General features: G+C 45.3%; 2 long non-coding RNA genes across 2 annotated transcripts; one reads left to right on the top strand and one right to left on the bottom strand.

The window, feature by feature from the left end:
• Window positions 1-960: 960 nt before the first annotated feature.
• LOC118178402 lies at window positions 961-12378 on the bottom strand. The gene is made up of 3 exons (XR_004756142.1): window positions 12307-12378; window positions 6899-7007; window positions 961-1460 (listed from the first exon to the last, which is right to left on the bottom strand). It is a non-coding gene; the product is annotated as an uncharacterized LOC118178402 (long non-coding RNA).
• Window positions 9755-12378, top strand: LOC118178404. The gene is made up of 2 exons (XR_004756144.1): window positions 9755-10679; window positions 10853-12378. It is a non-coding gene; the product is annotated as an uncharacterized LOC118178404 (long non-coding RNA).
• Window positions 12379-16983: the final 4605 nt, after the last annotated feature.

The following is a 16983-nucleotide window of genomic DNA, read 5'->3' on the forward strand; positions in this document are numbered from 1 at the left end:
CTGCTGACCTGCAATTGAGTCAACAATCAAGTCACACTAAATTAAACAAAGATATATTTCTTTTCCTGGCCTATACAAGAATGCAGTGCAAGTCTGCCTCTGGGGAAGGCATGCATCTCCTCCTCTAGGTTAAGAGAAGTCAAATTCATTTGGACCAGAACTAAAGCTGTACAGAAGATGAAGATCAGCCTCGAAACTGGTCTGAGTCAGCTCACCTGAGCATCTGGGTGCCATTTAGTGCAGGCAGCTTTGTGGTTTCGGGGAAATTGAGATGGGACCTTACACACCTACGTACGTGCACGGCTGTATATATACATGCAGAGGTATGTATACACAAATGTACGTGCATATATAAAGAGTGTAAAAATGCATGTGTGAATGTACACGTTAGTTCCATCTGCTTCTCTAGATGCCCTTCATAATTAGGTGAACTATTCTTCTCTAACAATGACCTATAAGCTGCTTTGCTTCCCATAGGTTCAATAAGATACTCCGCCAGAGAAAGAGCTTTGAAGAATAAGAAATGAAAGACACCACAAAACATCTCAAGATCCGTTGTTGTAATTATGCTTTGAATAAATTTTCAGCCATTATTCAGGCCCTGCGCATTTACATGAAAGGCTATTTTCAGGCCAGCCACAAGGTCTCTGGCTTTAGGATTTACAGCTTATTGTGTAAGAAAGATTTAGCTCCTTGCACCCTTAGGAAATTCATCTGTAGATTGTTGTGAAGATAAAGAAAAATATAAGTTCCTTTAATCTTAATGTCCTTTACCTGCTACTCATTACTGTTCAATGCATTTTCTCCTAAGCCTGTGACAATGACAGACTCAACGGCTTACAACCACACGACTTCTTTTCCCTGTTTCCAGTAGTGACATTTACAAACTGCCAAGTACCCTGGACGTATGTACTAGAAAGTAGATCTTCATTCTTTTTGCATTAATTCAGGGTTCAGAGTCTCAGTGCACTGCCAAGGGAAGGGATAACAAAAGGGACAGCAAAAGGTTCATAAGCTCATAAATATGTGACAAGCAGTCTTGTCTTATTGCTCCTTTTAGCACACTGTGCTACTGAAATTGATAGTGTAATACAGACTTTCTCCAAAACACAGTGAAAACCATCACAAGGTTTTTCATTTTTATCAGAGTTAATTTTTATGCTGACAAAAAAAAGAAAAAAAAAATCAGTGAAAGGCAAAATGTGAGCTGTTTGCTACGGCATTAATTTTAAACATCTGGAACAGGATATAAAGTATGCAGATGTTTTGTAATGAAGACAGGTTACAAGGAAAATAAAATATATTGTGTGTTGCCATTGCTCGTTAATATAAATTGACATCTGCTGAGTCTGGAGGTAAACTCTGTTCTCCTGCCGTCCAGGCTGGAATAATGCTCCATCTGCTGCGTTAATGCAGCTGAACATCATTTGTCCCTTAAGTCAGCCTGGGTAAGTACAGACCTGGAAAGACCATTTGAGATGATATGGAGGTTATACACTGGACATATCTAAATATCTTCTTAGACCACAAAAAAAAGCTATTGAAAAAATATCAGCTTGGGCTTTTTAAACCATATTGGAAAGTCTCTCATACGCACACAGCTTTCACGTGAAGACACACAGAACATAATGCTGAATTTATCTCTGAACGAGCTATTTAGTAGCAAACAGTTGGAAGCTACATTCACAAGTCCAAGAAAAAAAAAAATCTGCTCAAACCTATTACACTCACTGGTGGATAATGGCCACCATGATCCCAAATGCTGAGTCTTCACACATGGATGCAATTTCCACTCATTCCAGGAAACTTTTTTCCTTTGTAACCAAAGAGTAAATACATGGTCCTCAGCTGCAGCTTGTCAGCCATAACAAAGATAGTGAAATAGAAAAAAAAACAACACAGCTTTTACACCTAATTTCAAATAAAAAAAAAAAAAAAAAAGTCTAGAGCCATTTAAAAAAAAGCAGAGCTAAAGGAGCTAAGTTTTTTAGTGTTTGAGATATATTCCCTGTCCGGGACCTTTCTGATTCAGGGCAGCTCGTCTCAAAGGTCAGGAAGCAGGGGTACCTCTCCAGCCCCCCGTCAAACTTTGCTTCAATATCGGTGTCTCCCTAATTTTTCAAATAACTTTTCTATAACTTTTCAGATATTTTCCAAATTCTGCTTGAAACTGTCAAGGAAAATCCATGCCAAATCAATCTGAAATCTGGCCATATTTTCTATGAATGTGTATTTTTTGGAAATAGCTATCCTGAGCAGCGCAGCAGCACCAGTGTTCCATAATCATCACACCAAGAACAGTCAAAGTCAAACCATGGAGGAGGACTGGAGAAAGCACAGGCTTCCCTATCGTTTTCTGATACCTCAGGATTCCTTTTATTCCAGGGAACACCTCCAACAAAGCCACACAAACCATGTCCACAATCTAAAATACCATGGTGTTTTTTTTTCCTTACTTGCTTTTAAAAATTGCTCTCTGATTGAATCCACAGGGATCTTGAAGGCAAGAAAGTGTGCTCTGCATGATGAAATACTGAAATAAAATTGCAGGGAGGACAGGACCGGTGCCTGCACCACTCTCACACTGGAGGAATCTGGTCGCATGTCAGACATTTCAAAACACGAGAAAAATATGCTCAAGGCAACTCCTGGAATAAACCTACAGGGACCCAATGAGAAATTGCCACCAAATGAAATCATTACAAGAAAACAGATGGAGAATAAGAGAGGAACATCAGAAAATCAAATGACATGTTTAAAAGGGCAAAACATCAATATTACCCAGAGAATTGATAAAATGTGTCATTTTAAAAGGATGCTGTAAAGCAAAGAAATCATGAAATGCATTATGACTATGAAAGGGAAAAAACCAGCACATGCATCTACCTTTACAGATAGTTCCACTATCCAAGAAATTACATTTCATTTTTGAGAATGTATGTGTATATATATATGTAAACATATAAAGGAAGATGCATTACCACTCACAAGAATGATCGAAATCATTAGAGAATAACTGGATGTATCACACGAACATTCGCAAGTTTTGTGCATTCTACCTTGGTCCAAGTTGCAGGATCCACTGTTCGTGCTCAGCAGTTTCCTCCTAACTGCATTTCTTCCTACCCATGCCCACTGTAACACTCATTTTTATGCATCTTCCATTTGTTTCCTTCTTGCCCTCTGAGCCCTGTGAGTGCAAGAGGGGAAGGCTCTTCTGGTGTGTATCTACCAGCAAATTGAATAAACAAATTAACTAAAGCACTTTGATCATTAGATTAGATACTGGTTGTTTACCTATGGGATCTGTGTGTGAAAAGGCTCTGAGCATGGGGGCTAGAATAACTAGCTTAAGGAATTAAATATGAGGTGTTTTGAATACATACTGAGTTATTTTTTCATGCTAGAGGGATTAAGTCTTCCTTCGGTTCTTCTGCATGTGACATTCTGGGGTCAGACCACATCCCACCAGGAACAAAGGAGGACTGCTTAAGAAAGGCCGCTGATGTTCACTGGGCTGCTCTCACGTGCTCGTCATCTTCATTTACACCACCTGGACTGTGAGGTATTTCATTACCCAGCTGCAACAGGTACTTCTTCAAGGCACAAGAAGAAAAATGGATAGGTCAATTTCTTAAAGTGAGTCGATCCATTATCTAAATGGAGTCTGCAGCCCCTCCAGCTGGGAAGCAGAGCTCGGGCCATGACTTGGTTTCGTGGAGTGAGCCCCTCACATCCCGGGCAGCTACAGGGATGCTGACAGCCTGCAGAGAGCATTGAGAACTTGCAGAAAGACACACAGCAGCAAAAAAGTTTGAAGCTGAAGAAAAATCTGAAGTTCTTAGGAAGAGGTAACACAAAAGGATATTTCACAAAAGCCCCTCGAAGTCCAGAAGCCCTAATGTTCCGTGCTGATAACTGCACTCCTAACAGTAAGTGATAATCAGAAGTGGAACTGAAACCAGAGCATACTCCCTTGGTTTGTATTTCTAGAAACCTGGAGGTTTTTCAATAGGTAGCTGAAACTTTTTTCCAAAATTGCTGTGGAAATGGAACAAAACCAGGCTTTCCTGTCAGGGAATTTCAACATTTTGGATCAAGACAGAAGATGGTAGAAGACAGAGGTATCCAAATATTTTGAACAAGTGAAAGCACTTATCCAAGATTTTAACAAAAGAATTACTTGACTCAAAGTCTCCTTTTAATCCCTGGCTTTTTACTGTAATCTTCCTGAGTTACTCAGAACAGAACAATCGTGTAATCAGGGACAAGTTGCATTAAAGAGTGACACTTTTTTCTTGCCTCTGAACCATTCAGTGGGCTGGCTCCATCTTTTTTCTTTTTGATGAGTTCCATTTCTTTTCAAAGAGTAGATAGAAATGCAGATAGAGTTTTGGAATAATTGCATGAAATCCATTGGTCAGAGAAGAGTAAGTCTCAGGATTTTCTCTTTGAAACTTTATAGCCGGTCTGCCAAGCTCGTCAGGCTCGGAACAGATCTGAGCGACGCAGTGGTGCAGGAGTGAACCAGCTCCCTGCTTACAGGATGCAGCCCGTCTTGCAGAGACACGAGCAGCAAACCAAGGCAGAGCTGCCTGGGATGCTGGTTCTTGGCTCTCCCTACGTCAGGAGAAGGGGACCTTACAGGAATCTCAGGCACTGTCCTGCAAAGGAGGCATTTGCAGTGTGTTCTACTACGAGCTGGAGAGAACCTCACCAATGATGGCACGGAAAGAGCTTCCAAAGCTCTCACTTGTTTGCTCCATGCAGGTGCTACTGAGACACCAGTCTTGGAAAGAACACAAAAGCCTGAGGAGGACACCCCACCCGCTACACAGCCTACAGAAGGGCCATCTACCCTTGGGTTATCTGTAACATGAACAAATAAATGAGCCACAGAGCCATCATGCCATCAGTCGTCAACAAATTCACGCTCTTACTCCAGTACAGTCTCTGAACTCCTCGTGTATCCACTTTCATTCAAACACTCTGGTTCCATGCTCCTTACAGCATAGCAAGGACTGTTCCTAAAAGACCCAGTTATTCTGCATTTTCCTCACCTTACTGGGATTCCTACCAGGAGAGCACCTGTAAATGTTTGATGCAATTTTACCACAGCAAGCAGAGGGAAGACTCCCCAGACGATCCTGGTCTGCCTTTGTGAAGCTGCCGTGCCACCGTGCTGCGCGCCCACGGGTGCTCTCCCCGTGATCTCGCACGCTGGCATCCTTGGAAGCAGGAAAATAAGGAACTGGCACAGTCTGATTGAACATCATGGAAAGCAGGTCTTTGTTGTTGCTCACACCTGACTGCCTGGATCTCATAGGTAGCTAGCAGAGTACCTTCACATTTCATAATAGATGAGATGTAAAATTAATTTTAAAACAAACTATTACCATGAAAGCGGATCACTTTATCTCTGCACAAAGGCAGCTTTTCACATCCCTCCTGAGCTGACGCATCACAGAGCTGAAAGTCCCAGCAAATAATTTATAAAGAACGCATTAGAAGAGATAGGTACCTATAGCTCTCCAACACCTGTTTCAGATGCCTAGCGCTAACTTGCAGTTATCTATCATTTATTGAATCGCAGACGAGCGATCATTGGCCAACTGCTGGTGTTCCTGCGACTGAGATTGTGCCACACTGAAATCCTGTTGGTCTCTGAATTATTAAAATATGGAAAGTTCCAAATTGACTTACAAATGGGACAAGTTGTAAATCTCCATGTGCATGTATGCATCTACTTTTTAGGCTAAGATTGCATGCCAAGGAAATAGCAACATTAGGAATAAGATAATTAGGGACAGATAAGTCGTGTTAGAGCAAGTCAGGCACCCAAGCTGAAATCAGATTTCCACAGGGCCCACACAAACCCACAATAAGAGAAGCTAACAGCTGGTAAGAAACTGGGGGGTTCACTTGTGACGACTGAGGCACCAGAGAGGAATCTTGAACATTTGTCCAGTGTAGGTGCATGGCCTGACTAGCGTGCTACCACCTGGCTGGAGTTCATCTCTCAAGTTTTTTTTGGTTGTTTACAGCAATTCTATTATGAACTTCAAATTTTTTTGTAACTGCTAGGTTCCTAAGAACACCTTTGATTTTCACAAGTAGATGTGCCCTGGAAACATTGGAAAGTAAGACACCCCACCCCAAACAAGAAACAAACAAACAAACAAACCACAAGACAAAAAAAAAAAAAGACTCAATGTACACAATCCTTCCAAACTTCCCTTCCATTGTATGCACATTTCCTACATGTGCTTTTTCTCACCTCATACCTACAGAGCCCCAGAAGGAGCCAGGCACGCGGTGAGCTGCAGACACACGGCTCCTGGCTCACGTGTAAAGGCTCCAGTCCCAGCTCCCAGGCACTGCAGTCCCTCTGTTCATACATGTCTGACTGATATCCTGGATTATATTGCTAAGAATTAATATCCAAAGTACAATTCCAGCATATAAACCGTGCTGCTTGTTTTCAGATGCCATCATTTAGAGAATGTTCAAGGGAATTGTAAAACAGGATTCACTTTATGATGCGGATGAAGTTGGCACTGAATTCTAAACGAGCTGGATACTGCATGCTAAATTGTGTCAGCAACACCTCAGTGAACAGAAATATGAGCTTTTCTCTGTCTGAGACACCTCGCCTTGTGTGATACAGAGAGTGGCATCCTTATCAACTTAGACAGAACAGACTAGATTTTATGACAAATCTGTCAGTTGTGCGTGGTTTGAGATACATTTCCATCTGGGTGTACTTAGCAGGTCTAACAAGGATGTGGTCTTTCAGATCAGTATTTTTCAGAGTTGTAGTTTACGTAATGTATTAAAACTACCTGAAACATTATTTCCCACTCCCTGCAGAAATCAATATTCCCTGCAGCTCTCATACCTGAGAGTGGCAGTCCCGTAGTCCAGTCTCCTTCTTGCTTCATTGCAAAGGACAGGTACGATGCCCTTCCTCACAGCCTGCGCTCCTCCTCCAGCAGTGCTTCCATCACCTGTGACATGCACATAACAACATGAACCAGGAGGCAAGGTTGCAGCTCTGACCTTAAGAATTTCTAAAACAAGTGTTTTGCAATCAGTGGTCCCGGTAGTGAAGGAACAGAGCTCCGATAAATAACTTTCCATGGCCCAACCATACCTTTCCCCCAGGGCTATAAATCTCTTAACCACAGACACACTCGTGCAACCCCGGGAATCAGAAGCACAGCAAAATGCATGAATTACAGTATTTTCGGTATCACGGTATTTGCAATATTCCATATACTTAGAATAAAAAAGAGCATAAAAGCTAAAAATAGTCCTAGTGCTTGTGAACTAATCCTGTGTTTACCCAAACCACTCTCCTTTCGGTGTCTCAGGATTTGTGCCCTGCTCAGCTGTGCAGAAGTAATCAAAATGGTACCTTGCATCCATCAAAAGATCTGAGGGTACAGTCAGTTTTGACTTTTGAAGTTTGTGCACCCAGCCATGGAAAGAAATAGGTGATTGCATCTGGCACAAAAGTGATAGATTTGCTTAGGAAGACTTCAACCTGAAGCACCAGGATCCAAGCAAATGATGAAAGCAACGTGCGCTCACTTTGTTTCATCTCTTCCTCTCCTCACTGCAGCTTGATAGACCAGGCTAAGATGTGACATGCTAAAACTTCATTACCATAGCCACGCTCCCCATACAGCACTGCTTGGGCTTTATCCATTGCAGGGCGGAATCTTAGAGGAGCATACTTTATTATAGCTCAATAAAAGGCAGTGTGGTCAAAATAGCAACTGCCAATTTGCAGGACAGTGTGGGTTCCAATCTGTCTGTTATTTATGTTATAATAGAAATGGGACGGAAGAAATGACAAATATGCTTAGCAGATACGATGAGCATCCAGACGGGAAGGCATTATTAGCAAACATTCATTTAGCAGAGGCAACTACTGCCGCTACAGCCTGGGTAGTGTGTTGGACAGAACAGGAGCTTGGAACGGGAATACCTCAGATGAACACACAGAGAAGAAAAATGATGAAGGAAAATATCACTGGCTCGCTGCATATGGCAGCGAGCGCTGTGCCAGGACTGGGATTCCTTCATCCACCAAGACGAGCCGAGCTTCGCATCCAAACATCATCGTTAACTCTTTGAAGGTTCCTCTGGGACCTGACAAGGATTAGGAAAATGGGGTTTTGCCCCCGTTTGAGGTACGGCATCATTTCAAGCCAGGTGTACCTGGTCAGATGCAGGCAGCCGTGCACTGATCCTGCCCAGCCTGAACTAGAGAAGAGGAGAAAGGAGAGAACAGTGCCCCTGTGGCCCAGCCAGCAGCTGGAAGAACCCAGCCTTGGCTGCTCTACTCCTGACCAAGGCTCCCCCCTTCGGAGTGTTTTGCCCAGCACGCAGACAGGCGTTCTCCTCCCATTTACACCAGAGGACTGGAAAGGATTTAGGAGTGCAGGAAGGACCACGAGGAAAGCCGTGCCACGTTTTGACGAAGAAGCACCAGAAGAGACTGCCACGTCGGCACTCCTCTGTTCTGCCCTGCTCACCTTTCCCAGCCAAGGGCAGCCCCCGTTCCCTGCCTCCTTGTCCCCCAGCCGACGGCTGTTGCCTGACGCACAAAGCCGATGTCCAGAAGTCCGATTTTGAATTCTGGTACGGCCGTCTGCCCTTCATTTATATTCCTTCTCCTGTCAAAGCAATGGTGACATTAACAAGCACACTCAGAGGGGGGCTTTGTGCCAATTAACAATTTCTCGTTAGCTTAATTAGGGGACACATGTTTTTAATCACAGCTAAGAATGTGGAGTGATTGAAGAATTGATTCGGAGCTTTTGAAAGCATCACTGTCAGCGCAGGGAATTTAATTCGGCAGATGCGTTTAAAGAAAGAGAGCACGGGCCTTAAATGACTGGGGCTAGGTGAGCTTAATAGCGGGCTGGAGCAGGAGGAACTGCAGCTACACGGACAGTATTCCCCTCTCATCACCCATGAGAGTCTATTCTTAATTTGAGACGTTGAGAAATGGGTATAAAAACATCACTGACACTGACTTAGTTCTGGGATTGGCACCTATAATTCTGCAGTACAAACACACGCCCACCTCCTAAGCGATGAGCAGCTTTCGGCACAGGGCAGAGCACCTCGGGCAGAAGCCCCATGCATCTCCCACATTTACTGTGCTAATACTGGGCCGCTTGAGCTGAGCGGGTACTTGGGGATATCTCCTGTGCCTGGACTTTGTTAGCCCCTAGAGAGAAACGCTATCAAACAGATCTATTTCACCTTAAGTCAGCAGTAAAGTTGGATGTTAAATTTCATGAAATACGCTGCTTTCCTCCCAGGCATGGGGTGTCTGCTGGGCTTAGGGGCTTATAGGATAAGGGAAGAAGCCAGCTGTGTTCTCCTCCTCCTTCCCCTGCTCTGAAATTGGAGTTTGAGAAATAATGGCCTCAATTCAGATGATTTTATATTTATTTATTTATTTATTTTTTTATCAGCAAGCAACAATCATGGGAAACTTTGCAGAGCTGCCTTGAGACCCGTAACTCAGCCGTCCTTCTGTCCAGCCTCCTGTCCTTCTGTCCAGCCTCCTGTCTGTGCCACCTCCCTGACACCGAGTTCAGACACCTCAGCCCCCCCAGCACGAAGATTGTGTGCCCTCTTCCCTGCGGTGAACCCCGACCATCCTCAGAGAGAGGAGTGTGAGGAACACGCACGTTTTTCAATGCTCTTACCAAACAAAATCTGCCAATGGACGCTTGAGCCAGAGAGAGCAGATCAAAGCTGCCTGCAGATCAAAGCTGTGGCACCCCAACTGGATGTTTGTAAAGAGGGACCGAGGCTTCGCCTGCCTTTTGCAAAGGGCAACAAACTGTACCACGGTGGGAGGTGGGGGAACACAGGCCTACCGAAGAGGCGTCGCTGAAAAAAACGAAGCTGCAATATTTTAGCTGCAGGAAGCAAACGCTGGCATCCCTCTGCCTCTCCTTCTTCCTGGTAGCAGTTGTTGGTCCCCTGTTCACTGAAACTCCAGCCTTCAATGACAAGCGTTACTTAACGTATCCCTCTTGTCATCTTATTCTGAACTCGCCTTTGGGGAAAAAAATGGGAACATAGCACAGTGCAGCACTTGCACAGTGCAGGAAGGATGACATTTACTGGCAATAGCATGTATAAGAATAAAGGCCTCAAGGTCTCGGATAGCTGCAACAATATTTATGCAAGTGCTAAAACGAGTGGTTTCAAGCAACAAAAACATGAACAGAGAACTGACAGTGTGGGCCTGACAAAAGGAGGTTACTTCTAATGCAGCTGGGGCAGCGGATCTGGACCCGTTTCCACAATGTCTCTCCAGACCACACGTCTATAATCAAAAGCCGCCTTTTTTAACCCAGCCTTCTGCTTCACAGACTGCGTCACCACCTTCTCTACAGAGAGGAGGAGGGGATTGAATGGCTGCAGAACTTTAAACACACCTGAAAGTGAATTACGCCACAGAACTCCATCGCCTTGACCTGGCATTTGCATTTAGTCTACTGCTGTAACTTGGTACCAGTTTACATGTCCAAGTAAGGGACCTTACACAGTCTTGTGTGACAGATGTCCAAGGACCTACAGCTTTGGTAAATCCCTTCTTTGCCCCACATCCCTGCTGCCATGTGCCAGGTCTGATGCTGTAACACGTCCTCGTTCTGCACCCCAGGACCTTCCCACCCTTAGGAAGAGGAGAGGAGCAGCTCTGTTCTAGTGGACCCTTGTTACCCATTTCAGCCTCCAGACCCTCAGCAGTCACTGGTTTCAATTCCGCTCACATCAGCCACCTCTAACGAATTTTCTTACCAGGTTTCAGGCACAGGGCATTGCAACAAATTCTGGTTGACTCCAAATCATCCCAGCTATGGCTCACAGGACTGCATTTACCTTGCTCAAACACTGTTCTCTTAACAAATGTGGACTATGTCATCTAAAATGAGGATGAGCTCCCCATTTAACAAACACACAGACAAGTAACTTGTTTCTTACCTCGATTTGTTTTTAAAATATTCTCCTTTTCCCCACCCAAATATAATGAACATTGTGGAAAGGTTAAGGTCAGAAATAGATGGATTCTCTAAGTTAGCAGACTGGAAATATTCAAAGAATGAAATCAGCAGAACCGAAGCCAGCTCTAATAGCTTTCATCTGTTATGTTTGCCTTCTTTCACTAATCTAATGCCCATGTTTTTGCAGAACAGGAGTTAAACAACTTTTTTCTTTCCAGATTTATGAGTAATATGTAGCAAATCTGGAAGATCATTCACGCAAACAGTAGCTTTCCAAACCTCAGAAGCATTCATCTTCAACAAAAACTCTATGTGGGGTTTTTCAGGAGTGTCGGAGCCCTCGTGTAAGCGCAGCTATTGATTTCACCTTTAGAGCAGCAATTTAAGATATATATGCAGTGTCAATGTTGCTGTTAATGAAACTTATCTTTCCCTACTCAGTATTCTGAGTATTTTCTTGTATATAGAAATTGGAGGAAGTTACAAATTATGCTGCAGTACGCGTAGGTGATGCATTACAAAAGATAATCATATTTTACGGAGCATCATTCATCTTGAGAGATGACGAACGGCTTCTGAAACATTTGCATGGCACACGTGTCCTAATGCAATGGCAAAAAAAAGAGACAACACGAGGATTCCTCTGCTCTTCCAACATCTACACAAAAGCCAGTAGACCGCTGGTTAACCCAGCTGGCTTTGTATTCCAGGCTCTTTTCTCCTTCCTATTCCTATTTATCTGTGTGTAGCTAACTTCTCAAAGTCAAACCGATGATGTATTGCAGAAGGCAGCAGCATTTAACACAGCACCGGGATTCCTGAATGTCTTTGTCACCCACACAACACCAGAGCCCTAGCAATATTAATGGATACCTCCCCGAGGCAATGTTAAAACGGCCCCGAGAACCCTCTGTCGAGGGCAAAGCCAGTTGTGGGGCAATCCATCAGAGCAGCACCAGGGACCCCCGGCTCTGACGGGCTCCAGCAGGCGGCTGGGAGGGCAGGTGCCCCCATACCCCACTGCTCCTTTCTGCCACGAGCCTACAGCCACATGCAAGGGAGCCCTCTGGGAAGCACTCACACAGCATTTCAGCATTTTTTGCCACCTGGGGATGTAACATCCCTTCAGTTTATTTCAGTTCCCACATTATTGTGTTTCATACAGGCTTCTGGCTTTAGCCTACAGTAAAAGCTGTAACACTTCACAAATCTTGTCCACAAGGCAGACAAAAACTCCTAGGAAGGTTAGAAAAGTAGGATTATATACTTTCCGTGGTGATCTATTTGAAGTAAATCAGAGACCTTCATCCATGAACACAGAGTACGTGAAGGCTCCAGCCCAGAAAGGTCAGGGCAGGGTTTGAGCCTTACACACCAACTCTTTCATCACCTTTCAGAGCTGCCTTTCCCTTAAAGGTCCACCCTCCGAGCAGACCTCTCCGGAGCCAGGTTACTCAGCAGAAAGCCAACTATTCACACAACCACAAGCAATGCCCCCACCAGCCCAGCTCCCACAGCCCAACTCCGTTATAGCTCCACTGCAGCAATCCAGAGCCAGCTACGGGCACGGCTTAACAGCAATTACCAGGCAGGTTCCGTACGTTGCAGTGATTAATTGAGAACAGGAACTTCAGGCACCTGCAGTTTTGAAAAATAAACAAGCAATTAGTGAGGCTTACAACTCACGCCTGAGTCACTGCTCCCCTGCTTTTTTTTTGCAATATAACCATGACGCTAACCAGAACTGATATTCAAGCACTATTTCGAATGATGTTGTCATTATCAGTTCAATTCAGAGGACATGGCCAAGAAGTCAATGGCCAACTAGTCTATAAAAGCAGGTCAAGGAGAAACAATGCACTGAGGAAGAATTAGAGAAAATTATCTATTATCTTGGGGCTTGGATGTCAGCTGAGTCCTACAGGCAGTACCAGAACGGAGAGCGGCAGGCGACCAGGCTTGGATGCTTGGGAAGTGGCTGAAACTCACTGGAAGAAGGAGGGCTTTTAAAAACATTGAAACATTAACAGTATTTATAAGGAATGAAATTAGTTTAAATATTTATGGAATGTGAAATAATTACTGCAAAGATTAAGAAAAAGAGGAAAATTATTAAACAAATAAAATGCCTATAAACAAACACAGTTCTCAAAGAAATAAAAGGATTATGGCAAAGCTTGCCTGTGAAAATTGATAAAAAGCCTTATTCTTAATTTCCTCTCCATCCATTGAGAGCTAGCCATGTGGAGAAATTATCAGTATCTGTAATATTTCAACCTGTATTTTTAAATAGTCATTCAAATTAATGCAAAGCAGATGGAATGGACCATATTTTCCTAAATTACACACATTAAAATATGTAATTGAAGTTTTTGAGCTTGCAGACTAAGCTGTAGTGCAGGCATGGGCCCCGTCCCCCGTTACCTACCCTGGTCTACTGCCGCGGGGCGGCTGCAGCAGGGCCTGGGGAGTGCCTAGGGAGCATGGCACGGGGCGGGTGAGCCCCCTTTTGGGGGTCTCATTTGGGTATGAGTTGTAGAAAATAGGACTATTAAAGGTCTAGCCCATGCTTTTTTTCCCCCCAAACAAGGACTGCTCTGTCTAGTCTACTTTTGGCAGGTATTTATCTAACTGCCTGTTACAATCATCACCAGCGTGCAGGTGCAGACTTGGGAGTGGCTGTTGGGGGGCCGGGTTTGCACCTGCCCCGTGCAACTGAGCATCCCTCTGATCCCCACACGCCCCAGCCCCATCTCCTGCCCTCGTGGCTCTCCTGTCCAGTGGCTCACTGAGCCCGGACCCTCCCGTTACGGGGAGCGAAACCCAGACTTGTGCACCATGCCCGGCACAGCTCGGCCAGGTGCCCCAAGCCCCGCGGGTCCCATGGTGTGTGAGCCAGCAGCAGCACCCAGGATAAAGCCGAGAGCATATGCACCAGCAGGACAAACACGTCTCCCTCGCGCAGAGACAGCCTGGCAAGGGCTCCTGGAAAGGCGTGAAGAAAGTTGCTGCCAGGATGTAAGAAAGGAGGGGGAGACAGCTGGCCTCTGAGCACAAAGCGCGCTCTTTCACACGAGCAGCGAGGCCAACAAAGCCTTTCCTCCCCCGACGCCCCGTCTGCTCCTTCCCCATTCACAGGAACCGGCAGCCTTGCCGAAAGACTAACGAAGGCTTATGCAAACTGCTCCTGACATGTGGAGACCAATTAAACATATGTGCATCCACCTATGCAAAACGTGAGCGTGGAGGCCGTGTAACGAGGTGCCCCCTTGGAAGCGGTGGCTCCAGGACGTCCTCCAGCGAAGCAGGGCTCGGCGTGGCAGTAGCACGGAGATCTCCGCAGCCCCAGCAGGGTCGTGCACACATCAGTGGGTGTCTCACCCCGTGCTGTGCCCCTTCCTCTGCACTCAGTGGCTAGAAAATCACCGTGTGTGTTAGCCTGGTACAAAGGATCCGTGTGCGAGGCGGAGAGCCCAATGATGGTTCATGTTACCACAGCTGGGGGAGGTACGCCAACGTGCCCCTGTTCATCTGTAGCAGTTGGCCACAGTATTTGACTTGGCACCTTTAGTTTGGACTAAAGGAGAGGAAAGTTATTGTTTTCCCTGTGTTTCTTAGCACTTCAGCAATTAGAAACTCAAAAATTCTACTCCACTTCAGATGTGGGTGGCCTTGTTTTCTGGTTTGCACAAATCGCCGCGTTTACACACCCCGATGGTAAGCGCCATGTGGTGGTAGGTGGGGATGTGCACTGCGAAAGGAACGAGCTGAGATGGGGGGACTGGGCTAAAAGATAACAAGCCTGGAGGTAAAAACGAAGTCTCCAAAGAAAAGCAGAATTAAGCATGCCACAACATTTCCTACTATTTCTATCAAAAACCCCAGACAGACCCCCTCTGTGTACAGGCGTACAAAATTCACTGGAGATCGCCCCGAGAGGAAAGCCTTATCAGTAAAGACAGGTACATCCCCCACCACCGCGTCGCTCTGTGAATTATATCTTCATGGTTTACCTGTTTCTCCTGAACTGATGTAAATATCTCCATGTTAATCTAATGGCACTTATTCTAGCGTTCTTTTCAGAGCAGTAACTGCTCTTCTCTGGTTTCAAATCAAGCGCAGGTTTTCTTCCCTATTGGACGGGTTTGGATTTGATCACTTCTGTATTTATTTACCTTAATTTCTGCAAACGAAACAAAAGCTTTCCCTGTCGCACTTGGGTTTGCTCCTCGTAAGAGCTGGGAAGCAGCCCCAGCAGCAGCGTGGCAGTCCCCGGGTCAGGCTCCCTCAGGAGTCTGCTTCGCTCCCTGTAGCAAACCTTGTGCTTGCTTTCAAAATATTTTCCTCCTGGCAAAATAAAAGTTTTCCGCATGAGTCTGGGGAGCGGGCATGCACTGCCAGCGCGGCTGCGACTCGCACACAGCCGCTCGAAAGGCTCTGATGTAAACAGTTCGGTCAGTTTGGAACAGACCCCGAGATAAACCCTGAGTTAATCCTGCAACCGCAGCCTCCAGCCAGCAGCGAGCAAGTCTCCTCTGCCGGGATAAATCCGCGGGCAAGAAGCCAGTGGAGCTGTGATAGCGTACACTGACTGCGAATCTGGTCTGCTGTTTCCAAATAAATAAAAAAACCCACAGACAGAAGGTTGGCTACATGCGTACATGGAGAGGGAGGCTTCAAACAGATAAACCTGGAGGAAAGCGCAAGGTCTGCAGGGGTTTGTGATGGATTACGCTGCATGTCTGAACATAATACACATTAAGGCTGGAGACACTGATGCCTTGAATGGTGTGAAATTCCATCTAATGTGGGTTGTTTGCCTGACACAAACATGTTTAGCACGAGATGGAACAAAGGCGAGAAAATCACAGCAGAGTTTTTGAGTGATGCTTGAAAAATTGTTTGCTCCCTCCTCACCCCCCCTTAAAAATGCTACTTGTTTTCCTCCAACCCCATACCTCTCCCCCCTTTTCTGGTAATGGCTTAGTAAATAATTCAGAGAAAAAACAAGAACCAGAACTCAGCGTAATAAAAATGATGTCTCTATCTGCTGTTGAGGCGCATCGTGCCACTTAAGTAAGACAGATGGGAGGATATGCTGTACTTTGCTTAGTAAACTGCATTGAGAGAAACTGAATAAGCCTGAAATTAGAGCAGAGGGCGAGATGGGGGTGGATGTACTGGTACAGTGTTGCCTGACAAAGATGCAGGGAAAAGTAATTTACTCTGAAATGACAGTTTGAAGGGGGAAGAAAAATAAACACACAGGAGGGAGCTTAGACTCATTAGCAGCCCAGCCTCGGTATTTCATCATTAATAATAATAAAGAACCCAGCTGAACCAGTGACTCACAATAGCACTCAAGTCTCCGGGTCTCCATCTTTAGTTAACACACAATAACTGGCAGTGCAGCAGCGAAGTGGGATGAGGAATGGGTCGGATACGACGTGGGCTGCTGCTTGCAGAGCTGCCGAAGGCACGGGTGACTCTTCGGGGAGCAGAGCTGATTTATGCCAGGCCGAGGCCGGGGCAATTAGAGCTGCAGCATTCCTCCATCCTTAATGTGTCCTGAGCACACTGAGCACCAGCCCGGCTACCACGGCAGGGCTGTCTGGGGCTCCATCGCTCAGAGGACTCCCACTCTGCTTTATGAATATTTCTCTTCATGTGAAATATATTACCTGTGTACTGGAACAAGGAGCAGAGACAAAGGGAAATAACGGCGATGGTTCCGTGCTCGGGGACCACAAAATGGCTGGGGCTAAAACAGAGCAGGGAGAACTGCTTGACCTAGCCTAAGTTTAAGGACTAGGGTTGGTCAAAATATTACTTCTACCATTTGATATTCCAAGTGTTTAGCTCACTTAGAAATATTCCTGCTGAAATATGTTTTCTGTTTTGTCTTCCCCATGTCAGCCCAGGTCGTGGTCTTCGTGTTACCGGG

Source organism: Oxyura jamaicensis, chromosome 26 (genome assembly GCF_011077185.1).
Source record: "Oxyura jamaicensis isolate SHBP4307 breed ruddy duck chromosome 26, BPBGC_Ojam_1.0, whole genome shotgun sequence".
Classification (NCBI taxonomy): domain Eukaryota; kingdom Metazoa; phylum Chordata; class Aves; order Anseriformes; family Anatidae; genus Oxyura; species Oxyura jamaicensis.